Here is a 10,651-nt window from a genome sequence, read left to right on the forward strand (position 1 = left end):
AACCAGGATTTATTTTCCCCAGAGACCATTACTAAACACTAACCAACACACCACTGGAAAAAAATTTTGAAACTTGCATTACAGAGAAAGGGCTAATCTCCCTATATGTATTGTGCTTCTTATAAGCCAAGTATACAAAGACGATCAACCTAACAGAAACATAAGAAAGATATGAAGTATCCATTCATAGAAATAAAGAGGTGCTCTGTGTCACGAGAAATGCAAATAAAAACCATACTGAGATATTATTTTTTACTTACTAGATTAACAAAACTCTAAGTTTGATAAAACTCTGTTGGCAAGGTGGTGGGGAGACAGATTTTTTTTTTTACATTGCTGGTGAGGACTTAAATTTACATAACCCCTTTGGAAGGCAATTTGGCAATATGTATATAAAATTACCAAGATGTAAACTATTTGACCTAGCAATCCTATCTCTGGAAATTTATACTATTATATAGTATAGAGTGCTGTTTTATTTTTATTTTTATTTTTTTTTGCTGTACGCGGGCCTCTTACTGTTGTGGCCTCTCCTGTTGCAGAGCACAGGCTCTGGACACACGGGCTCAGCGGCCATGGTTCACGGGCCCAGCCGCTCCGCGGCATGTGGGATCTTCCCAGACCGGGCACGAACCTGTGTCCCCTGCATCGGCAGGCAGACTCTCAACCACTGCGCCACTAGGGAAGCCCAGCATAGAGTGCTTTTGTTTTTTAATAGCAAAAGATTGGAGACAACAAAAGTGTCCATCCACATGGGCTGGTTTAATAAACTGTGGAACATTTAAATAGTAGAATTGACTGGAACTGTAAAAAAAAAAAAAAAAATTGAAGACACCAAATCGAACTTGAAGAATCTCCGAATTATATCTTTCCCTTCCATTTTATTGCGAAACAACTGACATAACATTGTATTAGTTTAAGATGTACGACATAATGATTTGACATTCATATGTATTGCAGAATAATCACCACAATAGGTTTAGTTAACATCCATCACCTCACATAGTTACAATTATTTTTTCATGTGATGGGAACTTTTAAGATCTACTCTCTTAGCAACTTTCCAATGTACAATACAGTATTGTTAACTATAGTCACCATGCTATATGTTCTATCTCTAGAACTTATTTATTTTAGAACTAGAAGTTTGTACCTTTTGACTGCCTTCACCCCAGTTTCTCCCTCCTGCCCCCAGCCTCTAGCAACCACCAACCTCTTCTCTGTTCCTATGAGTATGATTTTTTTTTTAGATTTCCCATATAAATGAGATCATGCAGTATTTGTCTTTCCTGTCTGACTTATTTCACTTAGCATGATGCCCTCAAGGTCCATCCATGTTATCACAAATGGCAGCATTTCCTTCTCTTTTATGGTAGAATAATATTCTATTGTATAAATATACCACATTACCCATTCATCAACTTATATTATTGAATGAAAAAAAGCAAGGTTAATATCAGAGTAGATAGTATGTTATCTTTTGCATAATAAAATAAAAATATAGTTGTATTTGATTTGCATAAACAAAGTCTGGAAGGAAAGTAATAAAAATGGTTACAGGACATGGTTGCCGGGTGGGAACCAGTCAGGCAGAGAATAGGGTAAGAACAAGGCCTTGTGTTACCTTTTTACACTAAAATGAATGTTGAACTATGTCAACATACTACCTTTTTACAAAATTAAATGACAGGAAACAAATAAAAACTTCACTGAAGAGCACTTGACATTCAATAAGAAGTTACTGAGTGCCTATCATGTGGCAGGCACTGTTCTAGGAGCTGCACCCAGAAGGTAGCATCATTTCATGTAAGTTGTGATGTGAAGCCGAAGAGTTCGTGATTGTCCTTAGCCACATAAACCACTCTTCAGATGCCACATCTTCCATTATGTCAGTCCAACGGTTTTCTCTTGTCCCATTAGTCTCATATCCATGACCTCAACAGGGTCAAACTATCCCCAGGCTATTCAGGTCTAGCAACAATTTAATGTTTATGTTCTTTTCCGTGTAGATCCTCTGTTTTCACATCTTGGTCATCTTTCTTTTCTTTTTTTTTAAACTCATTTTATTGAAATATAGTTGATTTACAACGCTGTGGTAGTTTCTGCTGTACAGCAAATTGATGCAGTTATACATATATATATTCTTTTTCATGTTCTTTTCCATTATGGTTTGTTACAGGATATTGAATACAGTTCCCTGTGCTATACAGTAGGACCTTGTTGTTTATTCATCCTATATATAGGACATCTTTCTTCTTGACCATGTTGTTTAATGTACTCAGTGGAATATGACATTTTAAAAGTTCAGGTCTTTAATTTTGTGGACAGTGAACAAAATAGACAAAAATCCCAGTGGATTTACATTCTAGTGGTGATCAGGGAAGGGCTTTCTGAGGAGGTAATGCTGAGCACAGACATGAGAGATATGAGGGAGTGTGCCTTGTCAGTATCTGGGGTTATGCTTGTCCGTTCATAATAATTACCATTATCACTGCCCTCAAGGAGATTGCAAAACATTACATGTGCACATGCACATGCCCACACACACACACACACACACACACACACACACTCATATTTACCATTATTTATGAGCACAATAACGCTGCCAAACCACCTAATGGCTGTGTCCTGTCAATGCCATAATATCTGGTAATGACGATGGGTTTGAATGGAGCGAACCTCTTTTTGTCTCTTGTCTGGCCCCAGTAAGCAAGGACACAGTCCACATTTGCTAAGCCTCTGGCTTAGATTGAGGGGTAAACCTCTGATTGTGGGGGCTTAATTCTCTTTCCAAATGAAGCTAAATGTTCCACAAAATTAAAGCCTTGACCTTTTAATATCATATCCTACGAACCAGAGTAAATAACGCCCTCGAAAAGAAAGACATCTGAGATATGAAAACACATCAAAGAACATACAGAGAAAAACAAAACATTAAATTATTACTAGACCTTAAGGGCCATGGGGGATATTTTTACCATGCTGAGGTCATAGGTATGAGCCTGGATTGGATAAGAGACAACTGTTGGGTGGAATTTGAAGAGTGGTTCATGCATGTTTGAAGATACAAATTCTTTAGCTTTACATAACAACTTAACATAAGCTGGTGCCTGTTTCCTGGGTTCCTGTAGTACTTGTCCTCTCTTTTACCCCAGCTCCTACTGCATTTTTTCCCTTTTTTATAATTGTTTACTAGGTGGTGAGACCCTTAGAGGGGAGTACTGTGCATATTTCCTTCACATCCCCAGCACCTAGCACAGCCAGCCCTGACATTTAGAAGCTTTTAATAGGTGTTTGTTGAAAGACTGATAGAGACATGCCCTGTGAAGCAAGACACTGGATAACATTGTAGATATGGCTTTGGCCTGGGGGATTTGGAGTCCAAAGGCCTGCTTTGTTTTCCAGTTAGGTGGGCTGATACCCTGCTGGGTGTTTTGGTAACTGTTAAGATGTCCTGCTCCCATTTAGCTTGTTCCCTGCATGCACAAGCAAGGCAGCTGGCTCAGCACAGCTATCTGTGACAGTTCTCAGGTCCCTGCCAGCCGGGTAGGCTCTCCCATCAATCTGTCCCAGAGTCTCCCACACCCTGTGATCCGACAGTAATTCAATCCTCTTCCACAGATTTCTCTGATCTCCCGCCCTGCCTTCTCCTCACCTCTTTCCCTTGCTGTCTGAGCTGCAGACTTCGGCAGCCATGTGGACTAAAGGAAAAGTGAGTTCATCCACAGAGCATGTGCCTGGGCGGCCAAGGCCCCCAGGTTTGAATAAAATGACCCAATCTATTTGGCATTCCCTGGGCAGTCACATAGGGACATGTCCATTCTGGGATGTCCCTCAGCAGGGCAGATGCTGCCTCAGCCAGACTGGCCAAGAGTCCTTGAGTGGGGTTCCTGGTGGGAGGCACAGGAGATCAAAGCCCGCCTCCCTCCCACGCCCGTTCTACTAACACTGATTTTGCCTTAATAATGAGTTCCCAACAGGAATTTCGGTTCCCAATTCCATCTGGATTCTTCCCAAATAGAAATCCTTCACCTGGTCTATAGCTGCAAATTTAAAAGACTCCAAATTGTGGCTTTCATAAACAACAGACTATTTTATTTCTAAGGGGTAAAGAATTGGCCCTGGCTAATGAGTTATATTCCGATGTACAATGCCCTCTGATTGTGTATTATATATTAGCACTCTGGACTTGAAAGAGACAATTGTGTAATGTTTGCCCATTAATTGAGAATAATCATCTCAGCTGCACAGTACTGCATACCAACCAAGCGTGTCATTCTTATATCCAACAGCTTTTAATTGTTGTGTTGCCCTTTAACGGCACCGTTTCTCAGAGTTTGGAGAACAAAAACAGAGACGTACCTAAATATCAGCTCCTTCTCACCCTGAGAGAAAAGAATCTATTTAGATGGAAAGGATTTGAGTTGTCTAATCCCCAGGGAGTGATCATGCCTTAGCAATTTCTATTATCCATCAAGTCTAAATGCTAAGGTCATGGGATTGCTTCTTCCTAATAAAGTTAGGAAATGTATCAGACAAGAAAGGGGCTTACATGATTATACAGTAAGTTGAAGTCTAAAATAGAAGTGCCTTAAAACTCATTGTCAGAACCCTTTTGAATGCAAGTACCAGAACTTTTAACTCAAACTGTCTTAAGTAAAGAAAAGTTGTTGGCTCCCATAACTGAAAACTCCCAGGATGGAACTGCTTCAGCATGTCTCGATTCCAGGGCTCAAAGTTCCTTTGAGCTTTGGTCCCATGTTCCCCATATCTCAGCCTTTCTCTCCTCTGTTGCTGCATTCTCAGGTGGGCCCTCCCTTCCTCTGGCAAGAGGGCAGCTGGCGGCTCAGCTCCAGGCTCACCGCTCTAGTGAAAAGTCCCAAGGTGGAATTTCATTGGACCAACTTGGGTCATACTCCTTATTCAGAACCAGTCATGGTGGCCGGGGGGAAAGGAGTATGCCGATTGGCCGGGCCTTGGTCACACTCAGCCCTGGAGGTGAAGGGCAGGGTCAGATCCATCAACCTGAGCTACATGAACTGCCACTAGAAGGTGGTGATGATTCTCTAAGAAAAAACAGTCACTGCTACCAGAAAAATGGAACTGAATGCTGAACAAACAAGAACTGAGGCACTATCCCCTCATCTCAACCTCACGGATGAATGTTTTGTAGTTTGGAAATTCAAGCCTCACATCTTCCACCAGAAGCCTGTCCATAAAAAAGATGACCATTTACCAAGTGCTGGACATTGTACAGAGTGTTTTACATGAATCCTCTCATTTAATCCTTATGGCTACCCTACCAGGCAGGTACGACTAACCCCCTTTCCTTAATAAGGGCATGGAGGCACAGGGAGGTTAAATGGCACACTCTAAGCCCACAACTGTTAAAGGGTGAGTGATTATGGAGCTCTGGCCTAACTCCAGAGCCCATGCTTGTTCTCCTTTTGTGTGTTTCCCAAACCTGCCCATTTACAAGACTTCTGGAGTGGTTATTAAAATGAAAATACAGGTTCCAGGCACCCACCCACATCCCACTCTGAGATTCTGATTTGGTAAGTCTGGGAGTCTCTTTTGTTAACAAGTGCGCTCAGGGACTCTTATGATCAGACTCACAGGTAAAGCCTGCATGTGGCTGCTGCCACTGCCAGCCCCTCTTCCTGCCTCTCCCTTTCCCTGCAGAGGCTCTACGCAGACCGCTTTAGCTGCTGGTCATGTTCAGTCCACTCTCTAGTGCGGTGGTCTCCAAAGATGGGGTGCATAAGAGGTTCCACTGGTGTATGGGAGGCAATATTTTCCCTTTTTCTTCAATTTCTATTTAATTTTTTCTAAAAAGAAAAAGAAATCCAGCTTTACTAAAATTTGATATCCAAATTGGCACTGGCACTCTCCCTCCATCATGAGCCCTGGGCTACCCATGCTACCTGAGGGGGCCTAAGAGGAGGGTGAGGGTTCCACGATGCAGAGGGAGAATGGCGCCCCACATTTGTTTGCTTCCCAGCAATTGAGACCTTATTGTACTAAGTGGAATTATAGGTTATATGACCCAGTCTCCTGTACCCCAAAGTCACCCCAAAGTCAGGCCCAGATGGTTTTGGAGACAAGTTTTACAAAGTCATCAACAAACATAGAATCCTTATATTATACCTGTTTCAGATGATAGAAAAGGGGGACAGCTCCCCAGATCTTTTTATGAAGTTAGTATAACTTCGATACCAAAGCTGACAAGGACAAGACAAGATAATTATCTATTAACCACACTTAAGAATGTAGATGCAAGGTTCCTAGGTAAAATATTAGCAAATTTAATTCAGCAACGTAATAAAGATAATAAGTACTTCAAATGAGTAGGATCCATGGAGTACAGTTGTGCAGTGTCATCATTTGCCTCCTGCTCTTGTCCTTGTAAGCTGAATTGTGGACCAATTCTTTCTTGCCACTGAATAAACGAAAACTCATTCACTTTTTTGGCCACTCCAACTAAAAAGTCCTTTGATCATGAGAAATGGTCTCAGTTTATGAATTAAGATATATAGTCCCAGGTAATAGTCAAAACTTCCAGCATCACAAAGTTGAAGCTTATCTTCATCCCCAGCCTGAGTCTGCAACAGGTGGAAAGCTTGCAATGGGAATAGACAGCACGGTATGTGTGCCATCTGTTTCCTCGACTAGATATTCTCCTCCTCCCCTTGCACTCATTAGGTGGTCTCTGGCTCCTCTAGAATTGAAGCAGGGAAAGAGAGGGGAGCAAAAGGAAAGGTCCTACTGGCCCAGCCCTGTTATGAGCTGGTTATCAGACCACCCGGGACTGGGAGGAGGTTTAAAGCTGACTTTTCCTATCACGGAGGTCTTCTGTGGGCATTTTGGGGCACCTGCTGTTTCTGGGAATCTCTCATCTCCAATTTCATTCATATGGGACAGTGCATCTTTTCCACCGGGTTACTTAGCTTACCATCAGCTCTAGTTCTTTATAGAAGCTGGCCCTCTTACATGGGTCTAAGATGATCCCACAAAGGCAAGTCTTTCCTATGGCCCACAACTGGCTCAGGGGAAATACCTCCACACTTTACTCAGATAAATTCTGGGGATGTGGGATCTCCCTAATGCCTCCCTTTGCTCCGTTGTCAGAGCAGCTACCAGCCAGATTTCTCAGACGTTAGACACAGTCTACAGTGTCCTTCAGGCTCCGGGAGACTCTGTGGAGGAGCAAGGAGCCAAGAACTGAGATTCCATTTCAAAAAAGAAGAGGTGGAAGTGAGAGAGTGGCGTGGACATATATACACTACCAAATGTAAAATAGATAGCTAGTGGGAAGCAGCCGCATAGCACAGGGAGATCAGCTTGGTGCTTTGTGACCACCTAGAGAGGTCGGATAAGGAGGGTGGGATGGAGACACAAGAGGGAGGAGATATGGGGATATATGTATACATATAGCTGTTTCACTTTGTTACACAGTAGCAACTAACACACCATTGTAAAGCAATTATACTCCATAAAGATGTTTTAAAAAAAAAGAAGAGTTGGGACTTGTTCTATGAGATATGAAGGCTTATTTTAAAATAAAAGTCTTAGAAATTTGGACATAGTGGGATGGTGCAAGAATTGGAAAATGAATCAATGGAACAGGATAGGAAGCCCAGAAACACACTCACACATATGTGGACACAATATGTAATAAATGTAGAATTATAAATAAATGGGAAAACAAAGACCGTTCAATAAATGGTGCTTGGAAAATTGATTATGTTTGTGGAAAAATGCAAAGTTGGATCCCTCTCTTACATCACAGGTGGGTTAAAACCCTAAAAGTAAAAAACAAACAAACAAACAAAAATACTTTAAACTTTTGTAAGAAAATACAGGTCTTTATGACCTTGTGTATAGAAAGATTTCTTAGGCTTTATACCAAAACCTTGAACCGTATAGGAAAAACTAAGGACCAAATTTTATTATATCATATTAACAAAAAACTTTCTGCCAAAACAAAAGATACCAAAAACAAAGTAAAAAGATGAATTGCAGACATTTGGGAAAAGATATTTAAAATGCAAAATCTAACAAAGAAAATAGCATCCAGAATATAGAAAGAACCCTGGCAAGCCAATAACGATGATGATGATGATGATGATGGCTAGGCACTGTCCTAAGCACTCGAGATCTATTAACTCATTTAATCTTTACGATATGCCCCTATGAGATAGGTGTTTATCACCCCCACTTTACAGATGAAGAAACGAGCACAGAAAGGGCTAAACTGTGCCTAACATCACTGATAGTTAAGTGATAGAGCTGAGCTTGAGCCTAGGAGTCTGGCTTCAGTTCCTATGGTCTTAACAACTATGCTCTCAAACACAATAGAAACAACCACGCAAGGAGCCAACACACCTTGCCAGCAGTCACAGAAGTGAAAATTAAGATGCCAAGGAGAAATCACTTCACAAATTAAAAAGTCTGATAATACCAAGTTTGAGTGAGATTGTAGGAAGAAAGTGGGAACTTTTGTACACTGCTGGTGAAAGTATCAATTTGCACAACCATTTGGGAGAGCAATTAGCAGTATCTAGTAAATCTGAAGGTGCTCATACCCAAAGACTGAGCAGTTTCTCTAGAAATATACCCTAGAGAAATTCTCATGCTATGCACAGTGAGGTGTGATGGAGAATATTCATTGCAGTATTGTTTGTAATAGCAAAATTTGAAAAACAAAGAATTCATCAACAGGAAAAGAACTGTGGTATATTTATACCAGGAAAGAACACGCAGCAGTTAATATGAACTGGCAATATATCTACCAATATGGGTAAATATAAAAAATATAGTATTGTGTGGAAAACACTGGTTGAAATAAGATACACAGTGTAATACCATCTTATAAGATTTAAATATCTGCAAGACAATGCCGTTCAATATGTATGTATACAGAATATGTAGTAAAAGAATTAAAACTTAAACAAGAAGGATAAATAACACATTCATGGTAGTATTTACCTCCAATGGAAAAAAAAAGGGGCAATGAGATCCAAGAGATGTCCACACAGAAAGTCTCAATTATGTTTGCAATGCTTAATTAAAAAAAAATCCTGACATGGGTCTCTAAATACCATTTCCCATGGTGAAATGGCTGATTCCAGGCCTGGGACAAGAAATCTACATGATGAGCCATGGACCACTTGTTTTGCAAGGAAACTCTCCCAGACTATTAGAGGTCATGTCAAAACAACACAGGAACCACTTTAAAGGGGCCCTTATTGGCCAAAATAGGGCAATTTCTGCATCAAAAAGAATAATAACTTCAATGGATTAAAACCATCAAATACATAAAAACCATGAGTTCATAATGAAACCAAAAACATCACAAACAACCTAATAGGCTTGCCATTGGAAGTTGCTAGGGCAATATTTTTTTATTCTGAAAATGAATAAATGACGAGAAAGTATTTTATCTTTCCTATGCCATATATTATGGGGTAACTAAATCTTTGATACAAGTAGGTCCTATAATAGGAGAATTCCAACCAATAAATGCAGAAGGAATGATAGAATTTTTAAAAATGCACCATTTTCCACCTCTAAAGAGATAATTGATCTAGGCAACTTCCATTAATGAGGCTAAAACTATTAGCTGAAATGTCAGTGGGGAGCATTATGATGGAAGGGTCAGGCTGACCCCACCTACACCCTGTGATCAACCTTAGCCTCCCTAAAAGTGGGACAACAGAAACATTATATGTGGTGATGCAACAGGAAGTATCTCTTATAATGTTTCTTGCCTAAAAACTGATCCTGATTTTAATCAAGTCATCAGAACTGCTGTTAATTTATAGGAAATATGGGGGATGGAAGAACTACTTAAATGACAAGGATACAATTGGCTAAATCCAAAAGATGGGACATTCTGTAGGAAAAATGACCCAGTTTTTCCAACTAATAATGCATTATGCTCCAACAAAAATGGCATTAGAGAAAAAGGGAGGGTGAGTTATTATCGGACAAAATAGACTCAGAAGAGATAACCAAATGCATTGTGAGGCCCTTGTTTGGATCCTGATGGAAACAAATCCACAATAAAAAGACTGGGAAAATCAAGGAAATATGCATAGGGATTGGTAGGAGAGGACTTTAAGGAATTATTGTTATTTTTGATAAGTGTGATGAAGGCACAGTGATTATGTTTTAAAATGCCCTCAACGTTAAGATAAGGACACTTTAGAAGAGTGTACTGGGACTCCCCCAGCCATCCAGTGGTCAAGTCTGCGCTTCCAATGCAGGGGACTTGGCCAAAAAAAAAAAAAAAGAGTGTAACATGGTGAGACACCTTTTGAATGGTCTTTTACCCCAACCCTTCAAGGAAGCTTAGTGAACTGCAGAAACCAGTCAGGTACTTCAAGGTCTATGTGATGTGGGAGCCCAAGAAGAGAATGGAATGAAACCGGAGAGGAGCAGTTGGGCCCTCTGGGGAGGGGAGTGCTGGAGCCGAGCCCTAGAATGCCACACCAGGGTTTGTAAGGTCAGCACGGCCCACAGCCCAGACTGGGGCTCCAGTGGCGTCGCCGCAGCCAGAGGAAGGGCACGGCGTCCGGGGACTGAGCTGCCGGGAGGAAGCAGCCCACGAGGAAGGTTCTTGTTACTGCTGAGAACTGAGCCTGAA

At 41.0% G+C, this 10,651-nt stretch overlaps 1 long non-coding RNA gene across 2 annotated transcripts in view; it reads left to right on the forward strand.

The window, feature by feature from the left end:
* Positions 1-7,783, forward strand: part of LOC309808280 — a 42,174-nt gene extending 34,391 nt beyond the window's left edge. For both annotated transcript variants that reach the window (XR_014294723.1, XR_014294724.1), the window contains 2 exons: positions 3,625-3,715; positions 4,810-7,783. This is a non-coding gene — a long non-coding RNA (uncharacterized lncRNA). The remainder of the gene's footprint in view (positions 1-3,624; positions 3,716-4,809) is intronic.
* The last annotated feature ends 2,868 nt before the right edge of the window (positions 7,784-10,651 follow it).

Source organism: Mesoplodon mirus (assembly GCF_964341445.2).
Source record: "Mesoplodon mirus genome assembly, chromosome: 7".
Lineage (NCBI taxonomy): Eukaryota > Metazoa > Chordata > Mammalia > Artiodactyla > Ziphiidae > Mesoplodon > Mesoplodon mirus.